The following is a 10,306-nucleotide window of genomic DNA, read 5'->3' on the forward strand; positions in this document are numbered from 1 at the left end:
TACAAAAGACTCGGGGCTCTAACGAGTTGAAAAGAACTCGAGTTTTGACTTAATTATAAGAGTCTCAAAAACTGAGCCGAGTCTTGAAGCAGAGGACTCAAAGGACTCGAGTCTTAACCAACACTAATTCTTAGTCAGTCCATGCCCAGTCAGTTCAGCTCCATGGGTACATCACAACCGAAGTTTGAACCCACGATTTTTGATGAACTGCGGTTGAGTTGATGCGATAGACACGCGCTTGACCGATACCATGTGACATTTTGACTGGTGTTGTCGGTTTACATAGAATTGAAAGCCGCAACTTCTAGCTTTGTACAACAGAGACCTGGGGCCGTTTTTGAATTTCGACCGCTCGATTTCGTGTATTTAGTTCAATGATATCTCCACTAATATTAGCATAGTAGCATTTATATCCTACTAAATGATATAATTGAAAACGAGTGGGCAATACCACTCGATTCCCAATTTATATCGCTCGAATTTATAAAATTAGCACTTCGCCGTTTTCCAACGATTTTCGAGTGACGAAATCGAGCGCTCGAAATTCAAAAATCTGCCGCCAGTTCATCTAAAAAATTAAAACTAGCTAGCAATTATTAACATATTATATAAAAATTAAATATGACTCACGTTAGGTATGTGAAGGAAAAATACATAAAACCAATTAAGCGGTTTAATGCAGCTTATTTTTATTTAAATATAATTAAATTCCGCAAACTCTCACTAAAAATATATAAGATACTACAAGCTGATGTTGGTTTTATAATAATATTTCCGAAATTTGACCCATCATAACAAAAACAATGCAAGAATACCTCCCGCAACTATTAAAATAACTCATTAAATTTACCTCCATAAATCAAGTTAACTCCATTTCAAAATTCAATTAAACATCACAAATCAGTGTGACTAATTGTTTCACAGAGCACAATTTTTCATTTATGTTCATTAGCAACCGCGAGCAGGTGGTCCCCGCGACGCGCGACACACGTCCACTCGCCACGCGCTGCGAGCAGGCACTGATTCGGCATTGGCCGATGGTGTCCAAAGGTGAGGGATTCGGGCACCCCCGGACGCCTTCGGGACCTCTCGGTCGCATCCCGATTCGATTGTGAAGAATTTCATATTTAGATAAACGTTAAACGTTAATTTGCAATGAATTCCATTTTCAAAAAATAGGAGGGAGTGCATAGTCTCGATAGTCTCTTATATTTGATACTAGTCATGCATAGTCAAGCCCGACAGAGAAAGTGATATTCGGATGGGCCTCAACGCCACCGCTGTATCTTTCACTTTTTTAATTTTCTTTTTTACTTTCCTTAATAAAATGTCACCACATAAATAAAAATTGTAAACTAAAGTTGGTCAAGCAGATCTTGTCAGTAGAAAAAGGCGGCAAATTTGAAAAATGTAGGCGCGAAGGGATATTGTCTCATAGAAAATTTGAATTTCGCGCCTTTTTCTATTGACAAGATTTGCTTGGCCATCTATATCTATTAGTATAATTAGGTAAGTACATAATTTTTGATAAAGTATATCTAGGGCCCATGCTGAGTAAAATAAGGGCACTTTCCAATTTTCCTGGCGAATGGGTCAGTATTTACCATTTATTTCCAACTAGTTGCTCACGGGACGAGAACAGAAACGAAAATGCCACATTTCAAACCTAAGGCCGAAATACATCACTTTCAGCTCGCACCTCAGATAATCAATGACCCAGTGTTCAAAGCATGAGAAATTAAAAATGTCACTAATGTTAACTAATTTGCATAGTAAGCATTCATCAGTAATATGTAGGTAATCAGCCATTTATTTATTTGTCATAAAATTGGGCGAGCATTTTCACTAAATAATAATTATTTGCTACTTCTTTTCAAATCTCATCAATTAAGGGTAAGAACAGTGTACTTAAGAAAATAATGAATAAGCCGGTTGTTATCTCATTTAAATCCGTTGTGGATTGTTTAAACGTAAACAATGAATTCGCAGACGAGGGAACAGTTCAGTGATAGCTTAGGTGAGAGAATTTCTGTTTAATTTGATTGTATAAATATTATGGTTAATATTATAAGTACTTATTACATATGTGGCCAAAGTACAAACTATACGAATAGGAAAAGAACTATTCATGTACGCAATTTTATGTTTGGACTTGGAAAAAGTATATGAATGTTTTTTTTTTCATACCCTACATGGTCTTATCGTTGTAACTTTAGGGTTAAGTAGTTACATTTTTTGGCGATTATCTTAATATTTTGATGCTAAGTATTATCAGTTATATTTTTAACAATTTTTTCGTCAAAAGATGAACTAAAACTATTTCATCACACTTGCTACGCGATCCGCAAATCCAAAATTTCGACCTAGGACTGTAATGTACGTCCGAAATTAGAAGAAGAAGAGAAATTTCATATTTTTTTTTCGTTTTTTTTCCTCACCAGTATGATGAAAAACATTGTGTGCCACACAGGCGGTACAGGAATTACAAACTCCTGTTAACTAAGCCCTCGCATTTGTCTTCGCGCTTCAATTCACACTCTTGTACTATTTCCAACCCCTACCTCACAGACCTGATGACTATTAAACAAGAAACAGCTGTTAGGCAACCGTAACATTATAATTACCCAATGATGGACCCTCCCGCTGACTGCTAAGTGTTCTGGCATTTACGCCCACATGTGTCGCGATAACGGCCGCTTTAGCTGCTGAAGTAGTTAAGCGTGTGATCCAAATTCCAAAGTGACCTAAGCTGAACCTTATTCATAGTATCATAAGAGCTTGTGTGAATCACCGTGAATACCGTTCTCGCTTCTTCAAACTTCAACATTTATTCAGCGAATAGGCCACAAGGGCACTTTTACACGTCAACATTGAATTTACGCCCGCTTACCTTTAACTGCTGATTGTATATTAGATTTTATAGAAATTATATAGGTAATTAAAAATTCAAATGCGAGTGTCAGTTACGTTACTGTTATGGATTTAGTTACGGGAAAATTCTTAACACTTGGGTAGTTATTTTTTTATCGACTGTTATAAATCGCTTTAGTTGTCGTTCATAGATACATGACACGCCGAAAAATAAAAAACTATTGTCTCTAAATTCAGTCAGTCATAATAAAAAAATTATAACACACAAAGGGACAGAAAGAGGTATCGTTGCTAAGACAAAACTATGACTTCACGACAAGTCGATTTTACACTCACACATAGGTAGACACTTACCGTATTTGGGTTACTCTGGTTACTCTACTCTCGAAGTTGTGAATCTCTGTGTGTGTCACGCGACTCATGCGCAAAAACGAGGGTCGAGGAAGTCGGCGTGATGTGAAATCACAGTTGTCTTAGCAACCCTACCTTTTGCCTATCATTGATCATCTCTTTGAATTAACATTATATCAAAGGTATTGATTCAATTTACCTAGTTACTTTAGTAAATTTACTCCCGAAGGCATACGTAAACCAAACAACCGTATATAACCAGGATTTAACACTTGATTAAAACCCATCTGTTATATTTCATGTAAACAAGCAAAAATTACTAACCCGCCGTAAGCCCCTGCCATGTTAGCAAACAAATTTAATTACCGAGGTGCCCTTGTGCGGGAAATGTTTAATTCTAAATCAAATAACCCTTGAATTAAAAATATAAATTGGCTATTGGGTAGGTATAGGAAAATACCGAACTGAAGTGAGCATTTATAACAATTAATGTGTATGAAAATTCAAGGTAAGTATACTTTACTGGAATTGATCCTTGAAATATTTACTTCACCACATGTTCCTTAAGTTATTCTAATAAGCTAAAATTTTCACCTTTTTAGTTTTTACGTTTTTCATGTATAGCCTACCACTGACTAACAGACCGCCGGTCGATATCGGCCTGTCAGAACAAAAATTTTACAGTTCCGAACAACTGACCGGCCGATATCGTCCGGCGGACTGATAGTCAGTGGTCGGCTTAAAATTAGGTAGTATGAAACTGAAAAGAACTGATATCAGCAATGAATTCTACGTCTTCAGTTTATACGATAATGATACCAAACTTGCCCTAGAAGCTGACCCAGGACGAGAATAGTTTTTTTTTTAAAGATGACGGGTGGCAGCCATCTTTGTACCCCGCCCTTCCCGACTAGACGCACATTTTTTATTGCCTCTCGGACTAGAATGCTTAGAATTACACAAGGAATATATGTGTTGAAGCACATGGCTTAATAAAAAAACCGGGCAAGTGCGAGTCGGACTCGCGCACGAAGGGTTCCGTACCATAATGCAAAAAAAAAACAAAAAAAAAGCAAAAAAAAAAACGGTCACCCATCCAAATACTGACCACTCCCGACGTTGCTTAACTTTGGTCAAAAATCACGTTTGTTGTATGGGAGCCCCATTTAAATCTTTATTTTATTCTGTTTTTAGTATTTGTTGTTATAGCGGCAACAGAAATACATCATCTGTGAAAATTTCAACTGTCTAGCTATCACGGTTCGTGAGATACAGCCTGGTGACAGACGGACGGACGGACGGACGGACGGACGGACGGACAGCGAAGTCTTAGTAATAGGGTCCCGTTTTACCCTTTGGGTACGGAACCCTAAAAAATGGGTTATGTATGGGCGCGATGCATACTTAACTGCTTCCACTAAGTAATTTAATTTAAAATAACGGTAATAGTTAATGTAAGAACTCTCATTTAGGTATATATGTATAGGTATAGCGACTGCAGCAACTGCTGCAAGGTAACTGCTGCAGCGTTAAGGCAAGATATGTCACTGTCAATTTCCTGCAACTATAACGCAAAAACAATGCAACAGTGACGTTGGTGCCGTAGCAAGCTTGATAAGTATATTATTTTACGTCACGATTTTCTTCCCACGGGACGGGAAGAAAATCTCACTTACTGGCCAAGGCAAGACGTAAAACTTTATACAAAGCACGGGCGGTAATTCGTTAAGTCCCAGATCGCATATTTATGACCCTCAGCTTCGGTTCGGGCCACAAACACCTGCGGTCTGGAGCATTTACGAATTTACCTCCCTAGGTATGTAATGTACTAGTACAGTACATCTGGTGCTCCATTACGACACCCTGTGCTATAATAAGCACATTACTTAACTACGTCGAAAATATGAACTGTAAAATGTTGTACGATACACGTACGAATCGGTAATTCGCACACAAAACACGACGGAAGGGAGAAAAAAATCACCACTCTTTGCGAATTTCCTATTTTTCACATCCGATACCTAAAAATTGTCTAGAAGTAATGGTTATTTAAGAATAAGTTTACTTGCCATTTCTGCTGCCTTTTACAGTTCCCTTTATCAAAGACATATATAACTTCGTATAAGACGTATAAAGTCTAAGGAAAAAACGTGCCTCGGAATTCAAGTAAAAGTCATTCTCGAATAGATGTCGCACACACCTTTAGCCTATCCTCAGCTAGATGGCGTGACGACACCGTTTCATATTTAACAATTTTAACACATAGATATCAGTGAATGAACATGGATCAAAATGATATAAAAATAATAAAATCATTTATCCATATATATACATTATTTGATAACTTTATGCGTTTTCATTTTGAGTTTTAGCCGTGTGTCGATAGATGGCAGTAAATTTACAGTGACTACAAAATTTACAATGACAGGACCCCTCTATACTCTCTATTCTTTTTGCTTTTATATATTACTTATTTTCGTCATTACAAGCGCTTACCTATTTTTTATTGGGTTTCACGATTAAACATATAATAGAGAACATCAAAATCAAACTATTTTTCAATTACCCATTTAACTATTCGTATCTATTTTATAGGGCAATAACAACAAGGTTATTGTGTACCTTTAAAACTTTTCTAATACGCGTATCCGTAAACATGGAGTATCCCGAACATTCGGGAAATCACGCGCTAGGCCGCCACCGCAAAGACATTTCGGACCCGCACCCATCCGAAATGAAACCGACAGAATTGCTAACAAAATTCCAATCACTCGGACTACTAAGCAAATAAACAACTAAAACATTGTTTGTATTGGTTTTGATTTAACCGGAACAAATGTAAATGTGAAATAAGGCAAATAGATTAAACAATATCGGGAGTTTCTCATTTGAATTTAAAATATGAGAACACTAGGAATTTTAATCTGAGAAGTTAAATGGGATATTAAAACCAAACAATTACAATGAAATAGTTATGAAATGTTCAAAAATAATGAAATCCAAAGCTCCCCGTGTGAAAAAAAGAAAAATACAGACAACAATACCTCAGTTCAAGAAATCTCTAAAGCCGATATTTTTTTGTCTCGGTCTCTATTCCTGGTTTAGTACTTTGTAACTTGGTATAGTACAGTCGGCAGACTACTGCTGTCACGGAATAAATAATAGTACTAGGTACAGAAGACTCACTCTCTAACAAAACGCGTCTGTTACGATCAGCACAGATATGGCCGCTAGGTAGCGACAGCGCCACGCGCGACTTATGGCAAACCCCAAAATTAGGGGCCGAACGGATGTACTTTTAGCTACCTGTAGCAAAGCGACGAAATCGCGGAGTGAGCCACGCCTGCTGCACAGCTGCTATTACAATAACTCTTTCACAGTAAACTTTGAAATAGATCTTTTGAAAAAAGATGAATCAAATTACTATGAAATGTATATTTATAGCTTTACCTATATATTCAAAAGTGAAAATAAAACAGTACATACTCGTAAGTAACTATGAATAAGATGAAGAAAAAAACAACTTACGGGACAAATTATATTATTGTATGAAATATCTTGCTACGTGTTTTAAGTAGTTACACTACTACATATAAATTATAAACTGAAAGTGATCAAACCTGACCACTGGCAAAAACATGCTCAAAATTTAAAATTTAAGTCCCCATAAAATTGAACACAGCGACTGTCTTCTTCTTCCTGGCTTTTGTCGCATTTTACTCGGGTTCAGTCCTCCCAGTATTATTAGTATTTTGTACAAAACGACTGTATCTAATTAATATAAATAATAATAATTTAGCCTGGGGTGTAAAGGGTTCAAATAACATCTTGCGAATCCAAGCCAACCTCTCCTGCTCGTGGTGCACCCTGCTGGACTACAAACGAGGCTCTGGCAAACGTAGTTCCTTTCGGGGTTTTGGAGGTCAGACGGCAGTCGCTTCATGTAATACTACAAACCTGTCAATTATTATGGAAATGTCGGATAAAGTTTTAGGTACTATGGCTAGGGCGTCGCCGCATAACGACGCGCAGGCACATCGCCCTACACCTGCGACAAGTGGACTAGGGCTACCGTGTCAAGTACGAGCACGGCTAAAGACGCGAGTACCTAAAGTGAAACTCCGCTTTGCCACGTGGAACATAGGTTCTCTAACAGGCCGCTGCCGAGAACTAGCAGATGTGCTGATGAAACGCAGGGTGCATGCAGCATTTGTGCAAGAGACTCGTTGGAAGGGGAACAAGTCACGTGAAATCGGTCAGGGGTACAAGCTGATTTACACCGGGTCTCCTTCAGGGAAGAATGGCGTAGCGGTAGTACTGTCTGAAGAGTTTCAGAAAGGTCTCCTTGAAGTCGATAGGTTGAGCGATCGACTCATTCGGGTGAAGCTACTGATAGAAGGTGTTGTCACGCATCTTATCAGTGCTTATACTCCCCAAGTCGGTTGCCAGCAATCAGAAAAAGAGGCCTTCTGGGATAAGATCGAAGACGTTCTGCGTTGCATTCCGATCTCAGAGAGCATAATCGTGGGTGGAGACTTGAACGGGCATGTAGGTGAGGACTCAAGGGGGTTTGAACGTGTCCACGGTGGCTACGGCTACGGTCGTACAAACGCAGAGGGAGATTCAATTCTCAGCACCTGCCTTGTATCAGATCTAGCTGTCGTGAACACTTTCTTCCAAAAGAAACCTGAGCACCTCATAACCTACAAAAGTGGGTCACATTCCACCCAGATAGACTACCTGCTTATAAGAAGGAGCCACATCGGCAAAGTGTGTAACTGCAAAGTTATTCCTGGCGAAAGCCTCACATCGCAACACCGCATCCTTGTCATGGACATGCTGGTAATACCGAAGAAGAAAGTACCCGAGCGACGTAGGCCCAGAACTAAGTGGTGGCTGCTGAATGGATCAAAAGGGGATGACTTCCACGAAGCCGCTATAAGTTTAGATTTATGCCCAAGCGAGGAAGAGTCCGCCGATAGTCAGTGCTCTAAGATTCAGTCAGCAGTCAGCGCGCTGGGTAAACGGGTGCTCGGCACTTCCAAGGGAGGCCGCGTCATCGACAAGGAGACGTGGTGGTGGAATGACTCAGTGCAGGAGGCAGTTCGGGAGAAGAAGACACTTTTTAAAAAGTGGCAAGAGACTGAGTCTCCTGAAGACCGCGAATCTTATAAAGCAGCCAAATGTGCCGCTAAACGAGCCGTTGCCAAAGCCCGGCAAGACCAATTGTCACCATTGTATGACATATTGGAAAACAAAGAGGGCCAAAAATCCATCTTTCGTCTGGCAATGGCTCGGGAGAAGTCAACACAAGACATAACCAAATGTTTGTGTATCACAGACTCCCACGGCACTTTGGTTTGCGACGTATTCCGAGTGACGGAGAGGTGGCGTAGCTACTTCAACGAGTTGCTGAACACGCAACACGCAAATGTGTCTCCTCCGGAACTGCCCCCTAATCTTGGACTTGTTGCCCCTATTACGCCAGACGAGGTGCGAAATTGGCTTCGCAACATGAAAAACCGAATGGCCGTGGGTCCTGACGACATTGATTGAAGCGTGGAAATCGATGGGTCCTCATGGTGTGATCATACTTACTGACCTTTTTAACCGCATCCTCACCAGCCGCAAAATGCCCAACTTATGGAGATCCAGCATTATAACGCCAATTTATAAAGGCAAGGGTAGTGTACAGGACTGTGGAAGCTACCGAGGTATTAAGGTCATGTGTCACACCATGAAACTCTTCGAGCGCGTTATCGACTCAAGGCTCCGGCAAGAGTGCACGGTCTCGGAATGTCAGTATGGGTTTCGTCCTGGCTGTGGCACTATAGATCCCATCTTTGCCCTAAGAATGCTAGTCGAGGCCTTCAGGGAAAAGAAAACGCCCTTGCATATGGCTTTTCTGGACCTACAGAAGGCTTTCGACTGCGTACCGCGCCAGGTAATCTGGTGGGCTTTGAAGGAGAAGATTGTGCCACAAACCTATATTGACATTATCCGAGACATGTACCACAACTCGGAATCAATAGTAAGGACCGCCGTTGGCGATACTCACCCATTCCCGATCACAGTTGGTGTTCACCAAGGCTCAGCCCTGAGTCCTTTTCTGTTCAGTTCAGCGTAGTGCTAGACGTAGTTTCATCAAAAGTTCACGAACCATCTCCATGGCTTATGATGTACGCTGACGACATTGCACTGACAGATGAGGACAAAAAGAAACTGGAGCATAAAGTGAACCAATGGAAGGGTGCGCTAGAGAACGGCGGTCTGAAACTAAATGTTGCGAAGACCGAGTACATGGCATGTGGCGGCACGGACCCCGACCCCATAAAGGTAGGAGAAGATTATGTCGTAAAAACGAATAAATTCAAATACCTTGGGGCCGTGCTGCACGAATCGGGTGAAATCGATCACGACGTCCAAGCCCGAATTAGCGCTGCTTGGGCAAAATGGCGAGAAGTAACCGGTGTCCTCTGCGACCCCAGGATACCGGTGAAGCTAAAGGGCCTTGTGTACAAGAGCATCATCCGACCAGTCCTACTATATGGTAGCGAGATCTGGCCTGTCCTCGGAAGGCATGTCCAGCAGCTTCACGTCACGGAGATGAAGATGTTGCGATGGATGTGTGGCGTTACGCGACTAGATCGCATACGTAACGAACACATCCGTGGCAGCCTCGGAATCCGTGATGTAGCGGATAAGCTGCAGGAAAGTCGCCTCCGATGGTATGGCCATATACGCCGCAGACCGGTAGACTACGTCGGAAATAGATGCCTCAATCTCACTGTCCAAGGCCCTAGATCACGCGGTAGGCCTAAGAAACGCTGGCTGGACGTCGTGACAGCGGACATGGGGGAGAACAATCTCACACCCGAGGATGCCGAAGACCGGGCAAAGTGGAGAAGACTGAGCAGGAAAGCGAACCCTGGCGCCAGGCCGGGAAAACGCTAGGTCGAAGAAGAAGAAGAAGAATAATAATTTAGCCTATATACGTCCCACTGCTGGGCACAGGCCTCCTCTCAAGCACGAGAGGGTTTACGCTATAGTCCCCAGTGTCCCCACGCTGACCCAATGCGGGTTG

The 10,306-nt window shown here is 41.2% G+C and overlaps 1 protein-coding gene across 2 annotated transcripts in view; it reads right to left on the reverse strand.

Moving 5' to 3' along the window:
• Nucleotides 1-1,092, reverse strand: part of LOC134799408 (neural cell adhesion molecule 1-like) — a 153,011-nt gene extending 151,919 nt beyond the window's left edge. For both annotated transcript variants that reach the window (XM_063771803.1, XM_063771802.1), the window contains exon 1: nt 851-1,092. The gene's annotated coding sequence lies outside the window, so the exon portion shown is untranslated. The remainder of the gene's footprint in view (nt 1-850) is intronic.
• Nucleotides 1,093-10,306: the final 9,214 nt, after the last annotated feature.

This window comes from Cydia splendana, chromosome 18 (assembly GCF_910591565.1).
Source record: "Cydia splendana chromosome 18, ilCydSple1.2, whole genome shotgun sequence".
In the NCBI taxonomy this organism is placed as follows: domain Eukaryota; kingdom Metazoa; phylum Arthropoda; class Insecta; order Lepidoptera; family Tortricidae; genus Cydia; species Cydia splendana.